General features: G+C 44.9%; 1 long non-coding RNA gene across 1 annotated transcript in view; it reads right to left on the bottom strand.

Annotated features, from left to right (window-relative positions):
* The window catches only part of LOC148128946 (uncharacterized), a 78384-nt gene that overhangs the window by 392 nt on the left and 68460 nt on the right, over positions 1-9532 (bottom strand). The gene's annotated exons all lie outside the window — the stretch shown is intronic.

Genomic DNA, 9532 nt, shown 5'->3' with positions numbered 1-9532 from the left:
GAGTATCAGGAGCAAACCACCTCTGCTGCCCTGTTATCTGATTTTTTTTGTCAAGCAATGATAACTATTTTCTTCAGGGCGATGTCTTTGAAGCTGAAGTACAAAAACAGTTGGCACATCTGATCCTTAATGAGCCTATGAGGAACCTAATTGACCGTGTGATTCCGCATGATTAAAGTGAACTGCAGACAACTGACTATCCAGAAGCCTTGTGTTTTTTTTTTCAAACAAACAATGATTGTTAAATAAATCCTCAAAAAAAATGTAAATCCCTCAAAAGTGGTTAACATAGAGCAGGAATGGCCTCCGGGTACAGAACCAATTAAACAACTGTGCCTTTGAGGTGTGCCTTTAGAGATGGTAGAAACTTTAAGGCTCTAAAAGAATTGCAATAGAAGTCCTTTATGGTGGGATCAGATCCTATTTTGTTCAATGACAAATACAAATTTTACATTGGCTAACATGAGTTTGTTAATCTATTGCCAGATTTCAGAATAAAGACCACTTTATCAGGCTGTTCCTCAACACCATCATTAATTGCAATAGAAGAAGTCAAAGGAGGCAGCTGAGTTGAAAGATGTAAAATGGAGTGCTTCCGTAAGGAGTGAAGTGACGCTTGAGGATTGAACTGATACTTTGGCCACTTCTTAATCTTCAGTTTCAGAAATGTCTGTACGCAGTTCCTTTTGAATCTCCAACTCATGAGTTTTCTCTTTATTTCCTCTTATTTTTCCTTGGGGAGTCACCTTTGTGCATCTCTTAACTTTCAGAGCTTCTGAAATTTCTGTAGGTGCTTCCTTCTGAATCTCCAATTGATGAGTTTTCTCTTTGTCTTCTCTTATTTTTTCCATGTGAGTCACCTTCAGCCACTTCTTAATCTTCAGAGGTTCAGAAATTTCTGTATGCAGTTTCTTTTGAACCCGCAACTCATGGGTTTTCTCTTTCTTTTTTTTTTCATTTTTTCCTTGAGAGTCACTTTCAGTTACTTCTTAGCCTTCAGAGCTTCAGAAATTTCTGTATTAAATAACAATAATCAAATATGTCAGTTCTCTATTGTAACCTTCTGGTATTATTCCCAATAAAAATATCTCTGTTTTTAAATCTACCGTGTTTCTCATATAATAAGGCTGGGTCTTTTTTTTTTTTTGAGCCCCGAAAAAATGGCTAGGCCGTCTTTTCGGGGGTGACTTAATTCCCCCCCCTGCATCTTCGGGCGGGTGACAACGGCTTGGATGTTGACCTTGGCGTTGGTGGGGCACTTCGTATCGGGGTCAATGCAGGCAGCACCATATCCGGGTGTGCAACAAAAGTACTTCCTAACGGCAAGCCCCCCCCACAATTCCCCCCCATTTTGCATGTTTTAATATATGCCTTAATTTGGGGGGAGGGGCTTAATTTCATTTCATGCCTATAAAACATGCCGGGACATCCTATTGGGGGATGCCGTATTGTTGGAGAAACAGAATATATGCTGTTTTGTCATTTTTTCCAACCATGTATGAATTTTAGTCCAGTAACTTTTGGCTTCCACGTGTACCACATATGGTAATATGATCCAGGTATCTGATGACATTCCCAGCATTTCGCCGATTTGTCCTTAACATCCTTGCTATTCTTGCTTTGGGCATCTCTTTATTGCGTTGGGCATCTCTTAACTTTCAGAGCTTCTGAAATTTGTGTAGGTGCTTCCTTCTGAATCTCCAATTGATGAGTTTTCTCTTTGTTTCCTCTTACTTTTTCCATGTGAGTCACCTTTGGCCACTTCTTAATCTTCAGAGGTTGAGAAATGTCTGTACGCAGTTCCTTCTGAATCTCCAACTCATGAGTTTTCTCTTTGTTTCCTCTTACTTTTTCCTTTGGGAGTCACCTTTGGGCAACTCTTAATTTTCAGAGCTTCTAAAATATTTTTAGGTGCTTCCTTCTGAATCTCCAATTGATGAGTGTGTCAGGTTGTCCAGGATTGTCTTGGTTGGCCCCTCACTCCCGGTTTTCAATTGTTCGGTTATCGGTAATGCAATCTCTGCAAATGAGGGGATAAATTGCCGGTAGAAGTTTGCAAATCCCAGGAAGCTTTGTAGCTGTTTGCTATTTTGGGGGGGGGGTGCCAATTCAGGACAGCTTTCACTTTAGCTGGATCCATTTCTATCCCCTGATCTGAAATGCAGTAGCCAAGATAATCCAATGAGTCTTTATGGAATTTGCATTCGGATAGCTTTACATACAGCTTTACATCTAAACATCTTTTTAATGCTTTTCTCACTAACTTGATGTGTTCGTCTAGAGTTTCATTGTAAATAAGAATGTCACCCAAGTAGACCAGAACCCCTTTATACAAACATTTATGAGCTGCATGAAGATCCCTAGGGCTCCTTGTAGTCCAAATGGCGTTACTCTGAAAATTGCCCAAGGGGGTGTTGAAAGCAGTTTTCCATTCATCTCCCTCTTTCTCTGATGTGGATTCTGTAATACGCTTCACAGAGATCTAATTTGATAAACACTTTCCCTTTCGCTAGGTGCCCTAATGTCTTTCATAAGCAGAAGGGGGTATGTATTGTGGATACTCTGAGCATTCAGAGATTTGAAATCATTACAAAGATGATACCCTCCATCTTTTTTTTCTTTAAATAGTACGGGGGCAGTCACTTTGGATTTTGCAGGTTGGATGAAGCTTCTGGCTAGGTTTGTGTCTATATAGTTTCGTAGCTCCTTCATTTCCTTAGGAGTCATGGAGTACATTTGTGGTTTTGGTAATTTCGCTCCCTCTATAAACTCTATGGCACAGTCAGTGTTGCGATGGGGGGCATAGCACATTGCATTCTTCCTCACTGAAAACTTGAACCAGATCATGGTACTGGATTGGGATTTTGGGAATCCCTGGGGGTTGATCAGCCAATGATACTGTTCTATCCTCCTGGCTTTTTTTTGTATTTCCGGGCTGACAATTTGGCTGTTATATTGTTCAGGAGGTGGCTCAGGACCATGTGCTAATTTGATTCTCCTATAGCCACCCTCCCAGCTTATATTTGGCTGCCATGTGTCTAGCCAGGCGAGACCCAGGATTGGGTCATCTTCACTGTCTGCATCTTGCAGGATGGGTACTCCTGCTGCCAGAGTTCCCTCCCCTGTTGTTTGTTGGGGGTTGGGGACCTCGATGGCTTGGCACACAAATTTGCTTTTTTCAGGAGGTTTTCTAGGTGCCTTTTTCCATTTAGGAGGAGCGGGTGCTCTCCCTTAAAGTACTGGTGCTGGTGCTAAGCATTCTAATCTCGATGCCCTTGCTGACCACAATGGAAACATTTCATGGAGGTTGGGGGGGGCTGCTGTTTGACGTGCTTCCCCTTGGCGTGGACATGAGTGTCGTGTGAATTGGCTTTTGGGTTTTTTCTCAGCATTGCTCTTCCTGTGCTGTCTGAGGGTGTTCTCCATTTTTATGGCCATCCTGTACCACTCGTAGATTCTATCTTCATGCCTGAGATTAGTGGTCAAGCACTAAATCCTTGGCGGGTCTACCCTTCTGCCTGATGCTTTTTATTTCAGCTTCTGCTTCTTGTGCTCAGGAAGAATCCTCAAAATGTGAACGGAACTCTCTTAAGAAGTCATCCACATTATTTAGTTCAGGGGCTCCTTCATCATTGAGTTGGGTGAACCATTCAGATGCCTCTTCCTCCAAATTATCTCCAAGGAATTGGATTAGTTCTGCCTCATTGTGGAACTCATTTCTATCTCTCTCGATGCAAGACCATGCTCTATTCATGAAAAATGCAAGTTTGCTTGCAGTCCCATCAAACATAGTTTAAAAAGGTGTTGGGGTGTTCGCCTGTGGAGCTGGTTGTGGTGGGGGTGAGGCGGGGCTGCAGCCTGAGCTGGCCTCCTTCGAGCTTCTTCCCTAACCCATCCTCTGCCTGGATAAAATGTCCATCCCGGGGGAGATTTGGTCATCTGGAGGTAAAAGAGGTGGGAGGGAGGGCTCATTCCTCAATGGATTTTTTGTGTTCCACTCTCAGAGATGAACAATATATTGATGGAAGGTCTCCTGCAGCGGTAGATCGCCCTCTTGGGAGGAGAATATTCTCCCAACAACTGGGTTGAACCGAAAGTTGACGGGCTGTAAGCTCTGGTTTCATGATCTCTCCGAGGGGGGGGATTTGCCTCCTTTGCTGGGCCCTGCCTTCACGTCCGATCACAAGCTGTTCCAGTTAGCCGGGTAGATCCTGGAAGGTTTGCATGCACACTGCCGTTTGGTATTGCCATTCAGTCGGCTCATTGTGGTCTCCCCTCGTTCCTATGGGTCCCATTGCAGCTCTCCACTCGTAGCTCAAGACTCCCTGGTGGCCGTTAACGGCCGATTGATGAGTGGGTCAGGAAGGGTTGCTTGGCCAAGCAGGTCTCTTTCCATCCGCTGGATACTTGTGCTTCCAGACCACTCAGGCGGAGATTTTGGGTGGGCCCCAACTGGCAGGCATTGTCCCCCACGACCAGCGTTACTCTGATGGTTTCCTGGGAACTCTGGGAGGTTTGCTGCTCAGTTGACAACACAAACCCCCCTGCAGAGTTTGCACTCATGTTCCGGTGCCCCCAGATCTCATCCTTCTGCCATCTTCCCTGAGTCTTTACTGTTACCCAAAACTCCAGGTAAGCAGCCCAGGGCTCAGGATCCTGAATGATAACCCTTCTCCGGGATTCTGGTTTTTGTGAGATCCAGAATAATGTCAGGTTTCCAAGTGATGAAATCCATTTTAAAAGAAAATAACAAAGTCCATCTTCAAAAAAATTTCTTTTATTTAGGAAAGCATCAAATTGGCAAAGTCCATGATAATTCCGGATCTGACCCAACCCAGAATTACCCCACAATATTAGAAGTTAGAAACAACCCCCAAAAGTCACATTCTCCAATAGAAGTAATTCAACGTTGCTTGCTGTCACGAATCTCCACCTCCAGGGGCCCAAGCACGGACAGCTCGTTTCCCACGGGAAAAAAGATCACCTAACCATAACACTCTCTTTATCTCCACTCCTCTGCCCTTAGGAATGTGTCAAGCCCGGAACCCTTCCCCCCATTACTGCCACAGAGAAAATAAGAAAAAGAATATATATACTAAGACAACTAAAATGGCTACACTTATGTCAATTTTGGGCTTGGCAGGGTGTTCTCTTTGTTTCCTCTTATTATTTCTTTGGGAGCCACCTTTGGGCACCTCTTAACTTTCAGAGCTTCTGAAATTTCTGTAGGTGCTTCCTTCAGAATCTCCAGTTGATGAGATTTCTCTTTGTCTCCTCTTATTTTTTCCATGTGATTCACCTCTGGCCACCACTTAACCTTTCGAGTTTCTGAAATTTTTGAAGGCACTTCCTTTTGAATCTCCCACTCATGAGTTTTCTCTTTATTTCCTCTTATTTTCCCTTTGAGAGTCACCTTCGACCACCTCTTAATCTTCAGAACTTCAGAAAGTCCAAATAGGCTCCTTCGCTCGGATCACCTCGGGAAAGTCTCTATGCGCGGCGGGTAGACCGGTTCGCTCGGCGGGAAGGTCTCGGCTCACCGCGGGTAGACTGGTTCGCTCAGCAGGAAGGTCTTGGCTCTCCGCGGGTAGACCGGTTCGCTCGGCGGGCAGGTCTCGGCTCTCGGCGGGTAGACCGGGTCTCTCGGTGGGCAGGTCTCGGCTCTCGGCGGGTAGACCGGTTCGCTTGGCGGGCATCGTGGATCGCCATCAGCCACTCTCCAATGCCTCCTCAGCTGGTCGATGTGCTGGCACCAGGTACAACTGTCGTCCAGGAGCACCCTGTAGGACTTAGGTCCTGTTATAGCCACGACTTGCCCTGGTACCCATAAGGGATGGCCAGAGTAATTCCTTGCATAGACAAGATCATGCTGGGCGAACTCCCTGGTCTGGCTGTCAGATGCCAAAGGGCTAACTGGGGTGTAATGGGGGTGCAGCCTCTCCAGGGTGGTTCTAAGGCGTCTGCCCATTAGGAGCTCTGCAGGGGACTTATTGGTGGTGGTACAGGGGGTTGAGTGCTGGGTCAGTAGGTACCTGGAAAGTTTGGAGTGCCAGTCAATTGGGCCAAACCTCTCCAGGACCTCCTTTACTGACCTGACTGCCCTTTCAGCCATCCCGTTGCTAGCAGGGTGAAAAGGGGCTGTCAGGGCATGCCTGATGCCCAGGTTGGCTGCAAAGATCTCAAATTCGCACGAGGTGAACTGGGGGCCATTGTCGGATACAAGGGTGTCTGGGAGGCCATGGGTGACAAATAATCTAGTTAGGGCCTTTGTGATAGCCAGAGTGGTTGTGGAGGGCAGCAGGGCCAAGTCTATCCACTTTGAGAACGAGTCCACAACGACTAGGAAAGTTTGCCCGTGCACAGGGCCTGCCAGATCAATGTGCAGCCAGGACCAAGGGGCTCCAGCATCTTCCCACCTGGTAGGAGTAGATGATGGTAGAGCTGGCCTGGTAGCCTGGCATGGTTGGCACGTGCTTACCCAGCTGGAGGTCTGGGCATCCATGCCTGGTCACCACACGTAGCTGCGGGCCAGGGCCTTCATCCTGACGATGCCAGGGTGGCCCCCGTGCAGGACCTTTAAGACTGGCCCTTGTAATTTAGCAGGGATGACAACCCTTGTCCCACACAGCAAACAACCCTGTAGGGATGACAGCTCCTGCTGGCGAGTCTTGAAGGGCAGGAATTCAGGGGTGTAATAGATTGCTGGCCACCCCCTCCCCACCCAGTCCAGGACTTGGGCGATTACCTTGTCCCTTGAGGAGTGAGCAGCGATGTCATGGGCAGTAATGGGCAGGTTGAGATCGTTGACCTCGAAGATAGCGTGGATGAGTGAAGGATCTTCAACCGGAACAGGCAGAGGGCATCAACTGAGGGCATCTGCGTGGCATAGGTTCTTCCCCGGGCGATGAATCAACGTGTAAGAATAAGCAGCCAGGAATAGGGTCCAAAGGTTTTGTCTTTGTTTTCTGAAATTTTTGCAATGTCTATAGTTTAATCCTTTTGGACTTCCATCTCTCAAGTCTCTTCATTTTTGGTTGCTTTTGTTTTGTGTTCCACTTGTAAGACATTGGATGATTTGTACAGTTTTTTCACAATATTTTCATGGGATCCCATTTCACGCGATGAATCAGCATGTAAGAATAAGCAGCCAGGAATAGGGTCCATCTGGTCATCCTTGGGGATAGAACCTGTGGGTTTTTTTGTCCCCAGACAAGAGGCCTAACAGTGGCTTGTGATCTTTTATTAGTTTGAAATGGTGCCCAAAAAGAAATTCATGATTTTTTTTAACAGCAGCAACTGCAGCCAAAGCCTCTTTGTCGATTTGGCTATAGTTTCGTTCTGCTGCAGAGAAGGTTCTTGAAAAAAGGGCAATTGGTGCCTCAGAGCCATTGGGGAGCCTGTGGCTCAGAACAGCCCCTACGCCAAAGGAAGAAGCGTCTGCAGCCAGGACTAAAGGTAGCTGCTGATTGAATTGAATTAATACTGCATTGGATTTGAGCAATGAGTTGACGGATTGGAAAGCATGGGCTTCCCTTGGTCCCCAATGCCAGGGGGATTGTTTGTCCAAAAGTCTGTGCAGATGTTCTGCTATGGAGGCTTTGCGTGGGAGGAATGCAGTGTAGAAATTTAGGAGCCCTAAGAAGGCTTGAAGCTTGGTCTTGTTGGAAGGTGTGGGTGCCTCGTGGATAGCCCTGACTTTGGACTCAATTGGGTGTATACCAGAGGCGTCAATTCTATAACCTAGAAAGTCCACTTGCTTAGTGGCAATGGTGCACTTGTCCCGTTTAAGTTTAAGGGCATGCTGTCTAAAACGCTCAAGGACTGCTCTGACTCTATGTATTAGTTGTGTTTTATCCATAGCTGAAACCAAAAAGTCGGCAAAATAGGGGACTACGCCTGGGAGTCCTTGGAGAAGCCTCTCCATTAGGGATTGAAAAATCCCAGGGGCTACACTTACGCCAAACTGGAGGCGCTTGCACTTAAATGCACCCCTATGGGTGACTATGGTTTGTAATTCTGCAGTTTGGTCATCTACAGGGAACTGTTGGTAGGCCTGGGACATATCTAATTTTGCAAAAATAGTCCCAGGCTCAAAGGAATGTAAGAGATGTTGGATGACAGGGACAGGGTAGGCGCTTATTTGTAGGAACCTATTCAGGGAAGTCTTGTAGTCAGTGCAGATTCTCACGCTGCCGTCTTTCTTAAGTGGGGCAACTATGGGGGTCTCCCATTTCGCACAATCTACTGGTTCTAATACCCCTTGCTTTAGTAATTTATCTAGCTCCATATCTAATTTGGGGTAGATGGGAGTTGCCTGTGGGTCTACATTGAATGAAATAGGGGTACCAGAGTAACACCCTAAATCTTCGCTGAATATATCAGAATAGTCTCTGAATAGGGTATCTACTTCAGAGGTTGAAACAGCGTGGATACCGGTTATGCTGAGACCAAGAGCAGGGAACCAGTCTAGTCCTAGTAAACTAAGAGGGCACCATCTACCACTACTAAAGGCAAGTGGCCTTTGAAGTTTTGGAATTGGATTAAAAACTTGCCTTTCCCGAGGACAGGGATGGTCCTGCCTTGGTAATCACGCAGAGTCAGGTGGCAGTTCAGGAGCTTCTTCTTAGACATCCTTGGATGCATCTTCTTTAGAGTTTCCCAGGAGATGATGGAAAGTGCAGAGCCCGTGTCAACCTCCATCCTGCAGGGCTTACCTTCTAAAAAAACAAAAATACTTATTTTGTTAGAGCCTTTTGAAGTGTGATCTGAGTGGTAGCAGGTATAGCAGTCCTCAACTTGCCTTTGGAAAATAGGAGTAGGCTGAGGTCTTTGTGGAAAGGTTTTCCCTGCTTGGCAGACTCTAACTAGGTGGCCTTTTTTTTTTTTTTTTGACAGTTCATGCAAATTGCATTCCTTTTTTTTTTTTAAGCAAATTTTATTAATTTCAAAGACAAACAAATCATCATCAACCATTACATGTTTGAACCTTTTTCCATTATAAATTTTACAAGTCAGATAAAACCTTATTTTATACAATACAATTCTATTTTAAGCCATTTCCATATGAGCATAAAAATACCTCTTATCCAATTTCTCTTTACTTCTCTTTACTCTTATTCAATTTCACTATTATTATTTCATCTATTTCTTTCTGACTTGATTACCATTATTCTCATTCTGTATTTCTACAAGGTTTTATTAATACTCTCAAAAACATAAACACACAACAAACAAACATATAAAAATTCTTTTAGGAAAGTAACTTGGCCCCAGGTACCTCTCTTTATATGGGCTTCAATTATATTCATGCTCATCTTACATATCATTACCTATTTTGTTTACCATTCTATATCTTCTATATAAACTTTTCCACACATTTCACTCTTCATAATTCTATCTTATTTAATCCATCTTAATTTAAATCATTATATTTGTATCTTTTGCCCATTCTTTATTATCCCTCTATCTCATTCCTTATAATGAAAAAAAAAAAGAGTTTCTCCTGAAATCACTAATCAGAGTATGATGCCTT

Source organism: Notechis scutatus, chromosome Z, assembly GCF_049901735.1.
Source record: "Notechis scutatus isolate UNSWTSFEM ecotype Mainland chromosome Z, rNotScu1.2, whole genome shotgun sequence".
Taxonomy (NCBI): domain Eukaryota; kingdom Metazoa; phylum Chordata; class Lepidosauria; order Squamata; family Elapidae; genus Notechis; species Notechis scutatus.
Note: the sequence above shows the minus strand (reverse complement) of the source record. Positions and strands in the feature narration are given on the sequence as shown.